This window comes from Lissotriton helveticus, chromosome 8 (assembly GCF_964261635.1).
Source record: "Lissotriton helveticus chromosome 8, aLisHel1.1, whole genome shotgun sequence".
NCBI lineage: Eukaryota > Metazoa > Chordata > Amphibia > Caudata > Salamandridae > Lissotriton > Lissotriton helveticus.
In genome coordinates this window covers 1444920005-1444936613 of record NC_136069.1, presented here as the reverse complement: position 1 = coordinate 1444936613, position 16609 = coordinate 1444920005, and positions in this window count along the sequence as shown.

Sequence of the window (16609 nt, the reverse complement as noted above, 5' to 3'; positions counted from 1 at the left end):
GTTGTGGTGGACTATGCCACCCGCTATCCAGAGGCGTTTCCCTAAAGGGCCGCCACCACCAACGCCATTTCACAGAAACTGGTAGAACTTTTTTCCAGAATGGGATTCCCCAAGGATCTTATCACTGATCAGGGAACACCATTCGTCTCCCGGCTCATGAAACAGGTCTGCGCCCTTTTGAAGTTAAAACACCTGCGCACGTCGGTTTACCACCCGCAAACCGACAGGTTGGTTGAACGCTATAACGGCCTGATTAAGACCACGTTAAAAAAACTCTTGTCGGGAGACGGGAAACAGTGGGATCAGCTACTTCCACTGGCCCTCTTTGTGTTACGAAGTAAATACCAGAGTAGCTTGGGAGCCTCCCCTTTCGAATTGTTGTTTGGTAGAAAGCCCCGCACCCTGCTAGAGATAACAAAAGACAGTTGGGAAAAGGAAGGAGCACAGGACGCACAAGAGCTAATGGACTATGCTCAACAGTTGAAAAACAGGCTACATAAACTAAGGACATTGTCCTATGATACCCTGGAAAAGGCACAGGCTAAACAGAAATTCTTTTATGATAAAGGAAAGAAATGGAGAGAATTGGACATCGGCGATTGGGCTCTTGTTCTCCTTCCCACTTCCACCTACAAACTCCACAAAGAGTGGCAAGGACCATTACCGATAGTGAGAAAGATTGGGCGAACCACTTATGCACTGCAGATCACGCCTTCCCGGACTCAAATTTACCACATCAATATCCTGAAGAAATGGTTAGGTCCCCCTCCCAGAACCCCAGTATCAGTATCCCTAACCGTGGCCACTCCTCATACCATAGAACAAGCAGTGATAAACCCTGATCTGTCGGAGACCCAAAAGAAGGAGGTCATGGATGGGCTGTATAAACATCCGTCCATATTCTCGGATCAACCAGGCAGAACGACGTTGGCCGTACACCACATACATACCCCGACCGGGGTCACTGTCAAACAAAGACCCTATCGAGTAGCGGAGGCACGAAGGCTATTGTTACAAACCGAAGTAAATAACATGCTCAAAGCAGGTATAATAGTACCCTCAAAAAGCAATTGGTCATCCCCAGTGGTACTAGTGCCTAAACCTGACGGAAGCACTCGCTTTGGCATTGACTTCCGCGGTGTTAACAGAGTATCAAAACAGGACGGGTACCCGCTGCCAAGGGTCGATGAACTGATTGAACGCCTTGGTGAGGCCCAGTATATAACAACTATTGACCTCACCAAGGGTTATTGGCAGGTGCCTTTGTCCCTTCAAGACCAGGAAAAAACCGCTTTCACAACACCAGACGGGTTGTTCCACTTCACCGTGTTACCCTTTGGGTTACACGGAGCTCCAGCGACGTTTCAACGCCTCATGGACACTGTTCTCGCTCCATTTACCCAGTTTGCAGCTGCGTATTTGGACGACATAGTCATACACAGCCCCGACTGGGAGACCCATTTACGACATATCGAACAGATCCTAGGCGCACTGGAACGTGCAGGTCTACACATCAACTCGAAAAAGTCAAGAATAGCTTTCACCCGAGTCAAGTATCTAAGGTACGTCCTGGGTAGTGGTCAGCTGTACCCACAAGAAGAAAAAGTGAGAGCAATACAATCCCAAGCCTTCCCAACAAACCGAAGAGACCTAAGGGTGTTTCTTGGCCTGGTCGGCTATTATCGCCGCTTCATTCCACACTTTGCCTCCGTGTCAGCCCCACTAACGGATATATTAAAGAAAACGGCTACTTCCGTACAGTTCAAAAACCCCTCTCCTCAAGCCAGAACTGCTTTTCAGGATCTGAAAGATGTTCTCTCCTCAGCTCCCGTTTTGGCAACCCCAGACTTCACCAAACCTTTTTGTTTACAAACGGATGCCTCAGGGGTTGGCTTAGGCGCAGTGCTGTCTCAGCCTGACAGAGAGGGTAGGGAAAGACCCATCTTATACTTAAGCCGAAAATTGTTCCCCAGAGAGGCTGCTTACCCAACAATAGAGAAGGAATGCCTGGCTGTGAAGTGGAGTATCGAGAAACTCCGTTATTACCTGGAGGGCTGACATTTTACATTGATCACTGATCATTCCCCCTTGACTTGGCTCTATCGGAACAAAGGCCTGAACAATCGCATCCTGTGATGGTTCCTTTCTCTGCAACCATACGATTTCGAAGTGTGCCATAGAAATGGGTCGAAGCACATGAATGCAGACTACTTCTCACGCTACCCTCTTTCCCCCGAACGGGAAAAGCCAAGGGGGGAGGTTTGTCAGCGGGTCGAGAGCTGTCCTGTAGGCAGCCCCGTAACGGACTTTCCCTCTCCTCAACAGGACTTGGCTGGCCCCTTTAACAACTGCTTGAGCTACGATGAGGCCAGCTCCGCCCCTGTGACACAGCGTCACATGCACCTATCGGGACCGGCCTCGTCAGAAAGAAAGGCGGACACGGAAAACGCTAGTCTGGTCATGTCTAGGGACTGCACGGCGACGGACGAAGGAAGGAGCCCAGCGGAAAAGGACCCGGAGGACGGGACAGGAGAAACCGGTATCCACAGCAAGTTCCCGGGAGCTGAAGCGGTCTCGCCGACTAAAGGTCCGGAGGTCGGGAGGAGCCACAGCGACACGGAGAAGGAGGACGCACTCCCAGGGCGAGGAGAACCGGAGCGAAAGGACGACCAGGAAAAGCCAGGAGGCCACCGGTATCGCCCATCGCCCAGCCACGAGCAGGAGGACGCGTGGCTAAGCCAGGTGCGTGAACGTTTGCAAGCCTTGCTGTGGTTCAAGCGGGGAGGGACCGGGTAGGAGGGAGGCGAGGATTCGGTTGTAGCCTTCTCTACTACACTGCACTTTCGGGCAGAATGTTACCTTGGTGGTGGTAGCTGTGAGACTCACGAATGTACTCCCTCACAACCCCTTCCCATATCAGTTGCTTCTAGGGGCTGTGCACTAACAGCCACGTTTGTTTCTTTTATTTTACGGCGGGTGAGCTGGAAGGAGTACCCAAGACGGTCGAGGAGGAGGTGCATTGGGAAGCGCGAAGCCGAAACTGAGTGGTATTTTGGGAAATCCATCACCAGCCTTGCTGCAGCATTCTACACCAGCTGCAGATGTCACACCGGACCATTTTTAATGCCTAGATAGAGGGCATTACAATAGTTGAGTCTAGACATTACTAAGGCAATAACTGCCTGTTTTTATGAGGCAAACAAAAGGAACTGGGAAATTTTTCTAAGGATCCTGATTATCCCAAAACAGGTGGACACTGTTCTGCTAATCTGCAAACTCAGGGAGAGAGAATTGTCCACTATAACGCCTAGATTTTTCCCATAGGATACCGGGCAGGGACAGCTGCCAAGCGTGTCAGGCCACCTGTCATTGGACCAGATGTCATGTTGGTTACCACAGATCAATACCTCGGTTTCTTCCCCATTCAATTTAAGATAGTTTTCAACCATCCAGTAGGGAACTGCCTGCCTACAGTTTTCAAAATTTGAGGCAGATTCCCTAATACTGTGGGTAATGGACACCATTATTTGTTTGTCTTCAGCATAAGACAAAACCTCCAGTCCAAAGGATCCCACAACCTTAGCCAGTGGGGCAACATAGATATTAAAAAGTGTTGTGCTCAGGGAGGAGCTCTGCGGAACTCCACATGACAAAGAATTTGGAGCTGAGAAGAATTGGCCCATTTTCACTATCTGTGCCCGTATCACTGAGAAGGGAGGGAAGAATCCCAATGGCCATGCCACTGATCCCTATCTCCTTGAGACGTTCCACCAGCCTAAAAGGAGATAGGGTATCAAAAGCTGCGGTAAGGTCAAGCAGAACCAGCAGTGGTGAGGCATGCCTTGCATCAACCTGAGCATAGATGTGATTGAATACTGCAGTTAATGCTGTCTCAGTGCTATGATGGCTTCTAAAACCATGCTATGAGCCATTGAGCAGCTGGTGATCTTTAGATAAGCGCTAAAGTCAGAGTTTAAATGTTTTTCAGAATCTTGGCTGGGACTGGTAGCAGAGAAATGGGGTGATGAAGGCTTTTTTAAAAGTGGTTTAACCACCGCAGTCTTCCAAGAGGTAGGATACTGCCCCTCAGAAATAGCTACATTGAGTACTGAGATGAGATGGGGAACAATGACTTCTCTTCTAATTTTAACACCTTCAGAGGGCATGCGTCCAATGGAGACCCGAATGTAACTCCTTTTAACAGAAGGTCCGTAATAACTGGCGACATGCAAGGACAGGTGAGAACCTAGGTAACTCCTCCATGGTTACCGAGTCGTTAAGGTGGAGTTTAGGAGGAGCAGATAGGGCAGTTTTAGCGTTGGAAGCCTCCAATAATTAATGTATATCTGTGATTTTAGTGCGGAAAAATCTGCCATTCTGTCACGGAGTCTGGGAAAAATCAGATAGATTAGCGACAGGGGGGATTTAAGAGAGTTGATAAGATTAAAAAGCTCTTTATAAGATTTGATCGATTCAGTAACCTTTGAATAATACATTCCTTTTTCTTCAGTAATTGGCACTGTTTATGTAACTCTCTGCCTGCCGGCGTCAGATCTATATGCCATATCCTCACCTGTTTGCGGCAGGATTGCCTCAACTTTCTGAGTCTATCAGAGAACCATGGAGCAGAGGGCTTTTTCCTCTCTGCATAGTGCTCTTCAACGGGTGCTAAAGTGTCCATGGCTACTAAAATCTATTTAGAGAGTTCAGCTGCTGCTAGATTTGCATCCAGGTGCCTGGGAAGCTGAAAGTACTTGAATAGATTAGTGAGAGACTCCTTACTAATAAGGCTAAGAGTTCTCTTTTCCTCCATTATTCTTTTTTTAGCTAAAACAGTACCTAGTACCAAAGTATGTAATTTAAAAGGAATGGCATAATCATTTTACCAGGAGAGAGGTATAGGTTCTCCCACCGTAATCCATAGATCGTTAGAAAATATGCCATCTAATATATGTCCCGCCATATGGGTGGAACTCATAACAACTGTGGGAATCCACAGCAGCCCAGGGTTTCCAGAAAGGGTTGGGTGTCTTTACATAACATTTTATCCAGACTGAAGTTAAAATCACCCAACAATGTAAAGTTAGATCTTTCCAGGTAGGGCTCTAAAAGGTTACTAAAGTCCTAGCGGAAGGAAGATCTGGATCCGGGTTGCTGGTAGGATAAGACACCAGAGAAACTTTCAGTGGGATGAGTATTTATTGACAAATATAAAGCCTGGTTCTGGTCAGAGGGTGTGAGGAGTGGCTCGGTGCGACAAGTAAAAACCTCCCTATAAAGAATGCCCAGCCCTTCTCCCATTCTGCCTACCCTATCCAATCTGGCTAGGCTATATCTGGAGGGATTGCTTCCACGAGTCCAGGACTAGAACAATCCCTTGCCAATGTCTCAGCGATGAACATCCAATCTGGTTTGTGAAGTGAGACAAAGTCTCTAAAAACAGCTTTGTTCCTCCTAATCAAGGATCTGACGTTGATAAGATAGCCCAAAAGTGTGTGCTCATGGGGAGGAGAAGTAGTTGCACTATTCTCTATGGGGGTACTACCAAATCCTGCCTGTGTCAAGCAAAAACTGCAGGAGAGAAAGGCCTATTACTGCTTCCCAGCTAGGACCTCGAGGTCCGCAATATGGTGGCAAGAAGCTCCCACCTGCTGTAGGTTTAGAAGTTCCTCCCTAGTATAGGTAGCCATTTCAGTCTGTTCTGACAAAAATGCAGCAGCATCCCTGGCGCAAGGGGCGTTCTTGGCGCGGACGGGCACAGACGAGCTTGCCTTTGGTACGCCTTCAGCGTGACGGTGGCGCGCCCGGTGCTTGCGTACACTGCGCGATGAGAGAGACATGCTGCTTAAATAGGCTGCGAGCACTGGAACAATAACTGCCGAATCTGCCCCCCAATAAGCCAGAAACGAAGTCCAAAAACCTCTGACACCCTCCACAACAAATGGGAAAACCTGTGGTGGACCAGGGTGCAGGCTGGAGACACCTATAAGTGCTGCAAGAGACTCCAAATGTAAAAGTGCAAAAGTGGCAGGAAATCAGAGAAAAAGCTTAAAATATGTTAAAATCACTAAACAACGTTTAAAACAGATTAGCACAAAGTGATCAGTTTTAGCACGTAACTAATGTCTGCACGCTTTACCAGCAGGAAAAATCCATTGATCCACTGCCTGCAATACCCAACCACTCCCAAAAACATTCTCATCTCCTTTTGCGTCTGACGTAATTGCATCTGTTTGAATATTTTTATTCTTTCAGGGGTCACTTTTCTAACTCCTCTTACAATTTTATGCCCAAAATACTTAACTTCTTGTTGACAAAACTGCAATTTCTCTGGAGACACCTTGTGTCCTCCTTCGGCCAAATGGTTCAGTAATGCAATTGTGAAAGAGACACGTTCCTCTCATGTCTTTGATGCCACCAATAGGTCATCAATATACTGAACCAAAATATATTTTCTGATTAAAAATCGAGGGACTCTCTTTGTACCCTTGAGGAACTCGGCACCATGCCAACACACGATCTCCAAACCGGAAAACGAAGAGATACTGACTATCTGGGTGCAAAGGTATTGAAAAGAATGCTTGACACAAATCAATCACTGTATACTAACTTGCATTCCTTGGTATCTGATAAAGGATCACTGCTGGATTTGGTTCTACCGGACAACAAGGCACACAATCTTTCACAAATACTGTACTACTCTGTACTTGCCAATAGGCTTTTTAAGTCCGATAATTGGTGAATTACAAGGACTCCCAACTATTTCTTTCAAAATTCCTTGCTCAATCATTTGTTCAATTACTGGAACAACTCCTGCTTTCACTTCTGGACTAATTTTGTACGGTTTTGTGTTTGGATAAACTGCACCTTCTTTCAGCACTATTTTCACTGGATCAACATTCGTCATTAACCCTGTATCTTTTCCTGAAAAGTCCAACACCTCTGGATTTAGTGTGGTTGTCAATTCTTCAGGCAAGTCATTTTCAGTCATTAATGAAAACATTTCATCTACTTCTGTTCCTTGATTAGCTAGCAACATCTTGTAAACTATATCCTCATCAGGTGTTTGGAAAGCAGCACCATCAGGAGTACAATAGATTGTGCAGTTCATCTTGCACAATAGGTCTCTTCCTAACAAATTCACCGGACTTGAGTCACACACCACAAACCGATGCATGTCTTTAAAATTTCCAATATGCACTTTCATTGGTCTTGTAACTGGGGTTCTAATCTGTTTGTTTTGATACTCCTACAACTTGGATAGTCTCTCCCGAGAGGGGTAGAGGGGTAGGTTTGGGATGTCTGCTGTTCTCACAGTAGACCGGGTAGCACCAGTGTCCAATAGAAAAGTAATGTCACTACCTGCAACTTTCTGATCAATAAATGGACCCGTCTGAACTACCGGCAAAGATGCGCTAAGCACGCACTCCTCTTCCTCCCCCCTCAGGCACCGTCATTGCACATAGTCTGAGTCATCTTCATCATTATGCAAAAAATATTGTGAAACCACAGGGTTTTTCTTACCAATTTTTCTGTGAAATCCCGTGTTCACACTGTAAATTTGGATGCTCACATGGTTTTGCATAGGAGCTTGTGGCACCTGATACCTGTTGCTGCTGACGCTGGTTCACAACCACTTCATTCTGAACATGCAGATTTAAATTTTGATTTGCCCCATTATTATTCTGAATATTCTTACACTCGTTCTTCCAATGTGCATGCTTTCCGCACGCAGGACAAGGAAATTACTTCCTTGCTCCCTCTTTACTCATTCGTCCTCTTCCTTTACTACCTTTCAACACTTGTTCTCTCTGACTCTGCTCTTTCATCTGATTTTCAGCTTGGGCAACTAAATTTGTTTCTTGCTGTTCTGCCAACTTCACTTGTGCCCACAACATTTTCTCTTTTAACTTTCTATGTTTTGCCTCAATGTCTTCGCTGCAATATTTCGCATATATAATATCTCATCCATTGATTTGCTCTGCCAGCACAACATGTGCTGCTGAATCATCTGACTAATCTCTGGTTTCAAACCATACACAAACCAATACACAAAATCTCCCATATTCTTATCACCAATATTTTCAAAGTCTCTATACTGCTTAAACACCTGTAACAACCTCTCATAATAAGCATGTACAGACTCCTTAAGTTCTTTTGTCGTTCTGTCTATTTTCACCCAATTCATTTCTTTAGGAGGGATTTTCTTTTTTGGGAAAGTAATCACTTGGTGATACTTCTTCATCACCTCTTCTGACAGGGCTCCTGTTTTAGAATCTCTTGCATACTCCTCAATAGGCCAATCGATTGTAATCATACACTCCGCCCATAAATCAGCATGAACCACAATGTCAAATAAACCATCCAAATCATTCAACAATACCTTTGAAACCTTCACAAACCTTTCTACTTGCTTATATCATTGAACAGGTTTTTCTGTCAACCTTGGAAAATCATTTGTAAATGACAAAATATCCTGTCTGCTTCATGGAACGTGAACATATCCACCGCCTGGCACTTCCCTCATTGGAAATACCCCTTCAATCCTTTCTGACTCTCTTATTGGAAATGCTGACAATGCTTCTTTAGCTTGTGCTTCCTCCTAGTTCCCCATTTATCAATGTCTCCTCATTTTCTCAAAATGTTCATCAATTCTTTTATCTGCAGTCTTTTACAGAAGTATTTATACCTCCTAAATCTTTTTCAGTAAACTCCAGTTGATATGGTTCCTACAACAACTTTGATCTCTCTATATCTTTTCCAATCTCTGAAGCAACCTTTGTTAACTTATCATGAAAAATCTTTGCTCTTCTAATTATGCGTTTACACAAAAAAAACAATTCTCCTTTACTATAAATGTTCAATCTTTCTGTGCTTAAATTACCAGTTCTCATTTCTTCTAAATCTAATTTCAATCTGCTAATATCCAAAACCGTTGGAGACCTTGAGACTCTCATAGGTGAGTAGTGCGCTATATAAAACCCTGATTGATTGATTGATTTGGTTGTGAATTTTGTTTTTTCTATTCCTTGTGCCCATCTCTCTAAATCCTCAGGAGTAACCATCGTTGAACCTCCCATTCTACTAGGGCTTGTAGACACCTTTTCTTTTGCCTTTTCAGGAGTAACTCTCTTTGGAGTCTCGGTTAGGGTTTCCATAATTGGAAGATTCGTTAATGAAATAACCGAATCACTCTCACTGGCTTGATCATCATATTTCCTTTCTAAAATTACTTAAAGGAACTGTTACAGTTTGTGATTTTGGACTACTCTTTTTATCTCCATACAATGGGACCATAGGACCAATTGTCTCTGGCACTGTCAACGCTTCAGTATTTAAGTTCAACTGACTTATCTTCTGTACTAATTCTTCTCTAGTTTTGTTCAAAGCTTCTCTCTCGCTATCTTGTAATGCCCTATCACTTGATGCATCATGAAGAATATGTGGAACCAATTGTGATACCAACAGTGGAGCACTCGGGGTGACCCTACTAGGTATCTCTTGATACGGTGGACGTTTTTAAATTAAAATATCCTCTAGCAATTCATCATCTGATTCTCCATAATCTGATACAGTCATAATTTTAGTCTTTTCCTTACACTTGCTTTCGGACTGCTCTTCAGCCATTAACACTGGATATGAACCCTCTGATACCATAGCTCTTCTCCGTTGCTTCATCTGATCCTCACATGACTCATATGGATGTCTATGTAAAAATCCCCTAAATCTCTTACCACCTCAGAATTTCTCTCGTTCAAATGCCTCAATTTCTCATTCTTCCAAAGCCTCATCCTGAGATAAACCTAGGTCTTGGTTCTAAATCATTCATTCTGATTCTCAAATTCTGAAGAATTCTCCCATTAAAAGTACCATGTTCTGGGAAAGCTAGAACACCATCAACTTTTGTACTCCACCCAATTCTCCAACCATACACAAGTATGAAGTCTTCTTTTCATCATCATACATGAAGCCGGCTCTTTGGTGGTGGAATAGGAATTCCCTCTCCAATTAACACAGGCTTACCTTTCTTAAAAAAAATCTTAATTTTCTTTATCAACAACATATTCCTCTTTTCTCCATACATTCTAGATGAACTATGTATGAAAGAGTCTTCCGTAAACCCTCGAACTAAGTTACCTATATCTCTTACTATGTCAGCGTGACTCAAACCAGCAATCAAATCAGAATTCTTCAGACAATTTCTTTCTTAACCAATCGGAGCTCAGCCTTCTTCCTCTTGGTCACGCTCCGGAGGTCATACCACCTCTTTTTCAGGTCATCAGTGTCCCTTGGGGTCACTCCTATTGCATTGACCTTACCCTGTATTGCCAGCCAGATTTTTCTCTGGGCAGATTCTGCAACCTGCAGGGACTGCTTCCCAAAAAACTTGTGGTGCTCCTTTACAACCTCCTCCACAAGGACCTGCAACTCCATGGTGCTGAATTTGAGCTTCCTCTTCCTCTCTCCACCTTCCCTATCAGTATCTTTGCTTGCCATTTTGCAGTTTTCAAGCAGAAAAAGTTTCCAATGGGCTCAAGGACTCTGCTCTGCTTTGCAAGCCTCTCCAGCAGCTTCAGATTGAGTGCACCTGCATGGGTGTGGCCACTTCTTGGTTGGGAGGAGGGGTGTTTGCACCGGATTGGCTGATTCCTTAATTGTTTCCGTTTTTGAATTTCCGATTCGGTATTTACCGATTCGGTAATTTCCGAAACGGGAATTACCGATCGTTTTTGGATATTCGGTATTTCTTTACCGAATTTTACCGAATCAGTATTTTTTACCGAATTTTTACCTACATCCCATATACCGATTTCTGATTACAGATTTGGTAAAATTCGTAAAAAATCGGTATTTAGGAATCGGTATTTGGGATTTACCTACATATGACCCATAGTCCCTAATGTAACACTGCCAGCCCTCTGTTGCTTCTCAGTATTACGACAACAGACGAGTAACCTTCTGCAGTGTGGCTTCTGTCACCACCCACTATTTCAATTCCATTCCCGGTATGCCCAGGTATCCTCTGTACCTGTGCTTCCAGACAACATAAAATAAGACGCTAACTCTTTTTGTTAAACATAAATCGATAATCAATAATCAATATTTATCACCAAATTAGTCAATAATAACCGTAGCTCTGCTACCAGAAAACTGATCCAGCGGTTCACCAACAACATATACTCCACTACCACATACTCACCTGGGCCCATAAAACTCACAGTGGTTAACCGCATGCGTGCGGCGGTTATTTTTGCGCTGCGCGGCTTTTTTCCAAAAGCCGCGTTACATGACGAGCTGAGCACGTCATCAGCGTGCGAGCGGCACGACTCATGACGAGCTCAGCTCGTCATGAGCGCCGAAGGGGTTAAACCGCTGGTGTGGGGGGAAGGGGTTCAAGTTTTGTATAATCTCAGAAACTGTTCAGGATTAGTTTATTGAATATCTTTGTTCAATTTTTAACTAACCCTTTGCAGATCAACAAGTTTTTTCCTCTGGTCGATGGACCATTAGTTGGATCAGGTTCATGGTGATAATTACCTAACTTTTCTATACTTTAAGTAAATAACCACAGGCTCAAGAAGTTTTCAAATCTTTATCTGAATTTTAGATGCATGTGAACAGTCTGAATACAGTGCAGTCACCATCATTCATAGGGGAGAAAATTCATTTAATCAACACAATACATTTATCGCTGACTCATGCAATAACTGATGTTAGTGGCCGCGGAGAGAGGCAGAGAAGACCCCCGGCAGTCGGAAGAATCGGCCAAACCAAGACAAAGCCCTGTGATCAATTTATACCTTAGTGAGAAACTCTGCATTTTTGGGATATCCATGGAATAAAGTGATATCCATGAACCCCTTAAACTACAAGTAAAAGGGTGCTCAAATTGATTACTTTTTCTCCTTTTGATACTATATTGAGCCTTGAGAAAGTCGTCTAATGATGAAAAACGTGTTAGCTGTATGTAAGCTACATCTACGTGTCAACATATCAAGAACTGCTTCACTTATGACTCAAATTTTGCCATACTGATTGTTCTATAATTGCAACTTTTGAAATTAAATTGTTTACTGACAACATAGTCAGTTGGAACTGTTTGTTGTGCTGGGCTCTGTTCTAATTTTCAATTAAGGTCTTGGAGAATTTTTTTCTTCATGTACTATGTAACACTGTTGGTTGCACAGGGCCCGATACACAGAACTAACTTAAGACAAAATCCTAACCTTACTGCCATTTTGGTATTCACAGAAGGCACTTACTCATTTTGGTATTCACAAAAGGCACTTACTTATTTCGGTATTCACAGAAGTTAGGTGTCCTAACTTTAGGAGTCCTAAAGGTCTTCTGTGAATACCGAAAGTCTTAAAGTTAGGATTTTTCTCAGCTTAGGAGTAGTAAAGTTAGGACTCCTAACTTTAGGACAACTCAATGCCTTCTGTGAATACCGTTAGTCTTAAAGTTTGGATTTTTCTCTGTTTAGGAGTAGTAAAGTTAGGACTCCTAAATGCCTTCTGTGAATACCGAAAGTCTTAAAATTTGGATTTTTCTAAACTTTACTATTTCTTAACTGAGAAAAATCAGAGGTGCAGGCTATTTTCTCCAGACCTCCGCTATCACTTGTATTTAACATAATCCTTTTTAATACTTATAAGTCACCCTTAAATTAGACGCTAACAGAAAATAAGGATGGGTTTTCAAAATGTGGGGCAGGTGGGTTTAAGTTGTACGTGTCATTGGTATTCAAAAACTCCTCAAGTTCTTTATCACTAATGTAAGGTCTACCTCTACCATTGACTAACATTGGGTTACCTTATCACATTTAATGAGTGATAACATTTGATTGGAAACAAATAGAAATATGTTGTTGAGACTCAAATGAGTTTTAATTTAAAATCCTCTTTAATGTTAAAGTCAGATCTTAAGTCACAATTCTTAAAATGCCACTGTTCACATTTTTCTTTTAGTGATTGTTAAATTTCATTTCCTATTTTTAGGACAGACTCTGTTGTTGATAATATAGGGCATGGGTTTCCATACATTGATGACTAGTTAATTTGTATCGGTAATATTTACAATACCTGTCATTAATGTTTGTGAAAATATTAATTTGTGTGAATATAAAACTAAAAAGAAGATTTACACCTGTTTGTTTGAATCTATTTCCTAATCAAAACAGTCAAATGCTTTGTATTGATTAATTTATGATGTCATGACTAGACATCCTTAACATTGGATAAACTAGTAATACCTCAGCCTGAATTAAATGCCTTTGTTATATTATAATAATAATACTTTTAGAAAGTTGGAATTTTTTTATCCTAACCATTTGTGCCTTCTGCCAGTATCCTGGATCAAATGACTGTGAATGACTTTGCTGTTGGTGGTTTGTGGATTCCTTCCAGAGAGTGAAGCCATCCTCCCAAACTGGTAGGTGGCAGAACTGTACCTAGACCCAATCGTATTTCAAAAGGATTTGCCACATTAAGGAACCTGACAGTATTATTTTGTCGCCACAGACCTATTGGAGCCTTAACAGGGAAAGGGAAGAACATTCCAGAACCAATTATGGGGTGGTATAGGCAATCCTCCCATTTCAAAAGCTGGTACCAGGTATACATATTAGACCCCCAGAGCCACTCTTCAGTACACTCCTGCACCTGTGGACATTAGCGAAGAAGGACTGCCTTTGTACCCAGAGAACTGCCCTGCTGCTACCCGAGGGCTGACCTGCTCCTGAGGACTGTTTTCAAACCCAGAAGACTGCTGTGCTGCTTGATGACTGCCCTGTTCTCTGAGAAGGAAGACTGGACCTGCTCCCTTCGATACCAGCTACCTGAGTTGCTCAGAGTGTCAGTTGGCTGACCTCCTGTCTGAGCTCCAAGAACACCACAAGGTCCAGTGTCCTCCATGCAACTGACCAGCTGACCTGTTGCACTGAATGTGCTTGGATTTGCAACTGACTTGCCTGATCCCTGCTGGCCTCTTCTGGAGGGAGTCAATGACCTCCAAGAGGTTCCACATCGGTCCTGTACTCCCGGTTTGCATCAGGGAAAATTCCTCCTTGCCTAACTGTAGGTTCCATTAAATCCAACTTCAACCTACGCAAAGCCGCGCAAGCCTCACCACACAGATGAAACCTTCTTCGATACTGGCGCCAAGTGATGCAATGCCCATAAAGCCTTGCTAAACAGTTGAAACATTTACAGAACCTAAACTGAGTAACGCAAAGCATTGCCACACAGTCTTCATTTCAAGGACATTAGGTACAACCCCCAGTGGGGCCCTACATCATGGGTGGCCTGAACTTCTACTTCTTTATGCTATTTGTATTTAAAACTTTTGGATTGCATATCTCTGGTTCAACAGATAGCATTTTTGCAGTTCAGGTATCATTTTATTTATTAGAAGAATGTACTCTATTTTTCTAAACTGGTTTGGGATTTTTCTTGTGTTGTTTTTTCATTTTATTACTATTTGTGTGACTCATAAATACATTACAAGTAGCCTCTAGGTTAAGCCTGAATGCTTTGTGCCAAACTACCAGAAGTTTAAACACAGGTTACTGTAGTGACTTTTGTGGGTTACCCTGACAAGGAATTATTTTCTTTCCTGAATGGGGCGTTCACCAGCTCAATCAATAACCTGATTTCTTACAATTAGTATGCTGCATATTATTAGAAAATGTAATTATATACAACGAACTTTATAAATTAGCCACATTTCTACACACAAGACAGGTCAGCTGATTTAGGGATGGATAGTAATGGAAAGTCCTCTGTTTCTGAATAAAGTGCTAAATCCCTAGGAAAGCTCACAGGTCGAATTTTCTTCAATAACGAGTTAGTATGGCAGAAAAAATTCCAGTGGTAAATTTCCTAATATTTTGGGTTTTCCATTTTCACCTAACAATCAATCAAAGCCAGAGTATCTGTATTAAGTTAGCAATGTAGCTGTTAACTCACATATGCTTATGCCTCTAGAGGTGAGGTCCTGATAGTGCAAATTATCAATTAAGCCTGTGACTCAGAAATGTCTCAGTCTTTTTTCAAAGGAATAACTGAAGTTGATCCTCAAAGTCTGCAAGTTTTTTGCTCAATTCAATCTCTCATCTTAAAATATCATGGCCCTTATTTATGAAGGCCTTGCGCCGCCGGTGTGTCACTTTTAACATGGGAAAAAGTGACGCACCGGTGGCACAAGGCTTTCATAAATAAGGCCCCATATACCTTATTAAACACCCCAAGGCATTCTGATGCAGCATGTCATATACACTGTTATGACAGCAGCAAATTAATTATCAAAACCAATTCTACTAATTTTAGTAGAACATTGTGTATTCAGAAATCAATTAAAAGATTTAGTATAGCCACCGAATGGGTAAGAAAAGTGTTGACTGCTGTATTCCTTTAACACTTGTAGATGGAGCGGGACTAAGAGTGATCTCCCAGGCGGGTTTATGTAGTTTGAGTCAAAAACTCCACAAATACGTATTTAATTGTTTTCTAACATTTTGAAGACTTGAGAGGTATTACATATTATCCATCCAAAGGTGAATTATTAATACAAATGCACGGTAGCAAGTGCCGCCAAAGACCCTGCAGTTATGTTGAGATAGTTGCTTAGGACTGTAAAATCCAACACACAGGGGTCCATTGTTTGAGTTTGGTGCCATCTTGACATAAACAGTTCTCCTCTGATTGTGCTCTTCTCCGAATCCCACAGTGAGGTGTTACCCTGTAGCTGTGCCATATGCTATGATTAAAAGATTGCTGTCAGCTCTTTGTCCTGTCATCCTTTTTAATTGCAGATCGGCATTATGTTTATTACTACGTTGTGTGGAATGAATCAGCCCTGCACCTCTCACCCAGCCATTCATAAATGAGAAGGCCTGTGACTGATTCAGTAGTCAAGGTCCTTCAACTGCATTACTCAATGAAGTGCTTTGTTCTCTAAGTTATCAATCCTAGTCTGTGAACCTGGGGTTTCTTCACCTGAAGATATCAAGCTGAACCTGGATATTCTGGCAGTTAGAAGTGACTTAAAGTCTGTCTTCTTCAGACCTAACCTCTCAGGCTATTACCTCCTTACCTTTTCTACCTGCCTGATACCCGTTGTTGAACCTTTCATCCTATGATGTCTCCTGTTAACAATTCCTTTTGTTATAATGTTACTGTAAAGTGCCTCCCTGCTCCTGTGGCTAGGATTGTGAGGATGAGGATTGACTTTTCTAATTAATCTGTTTAATAAGGGTTCAGTCCACATCAGAGAAACTGATGACCCAACCCAGTACTAAACTGCAGGTGGCAGATATGTGCAATACAAGAATCTGCTAAACCAGCAAAAGCGAACATATTTTCGGACTTATGGGCCGATTAGGATGGTGGACGGATCGCCACCGCCATGCAGGCCCGTCCGCCACCAATTCCCCCCCCCCCCCCCCCGCAATAATACAATGGCGGGGGGGGACCGCGGCGGACAGAAACACCATCCACCACTTTTCGGCCCCGGTCGCCTTGCGTTTCACAGTACAATATGACAGGCACCGCGCTGTGCCTGTCATGTTGTGCTGTGAAACGAACAACATGCATTTTTGACATTGCGGCGG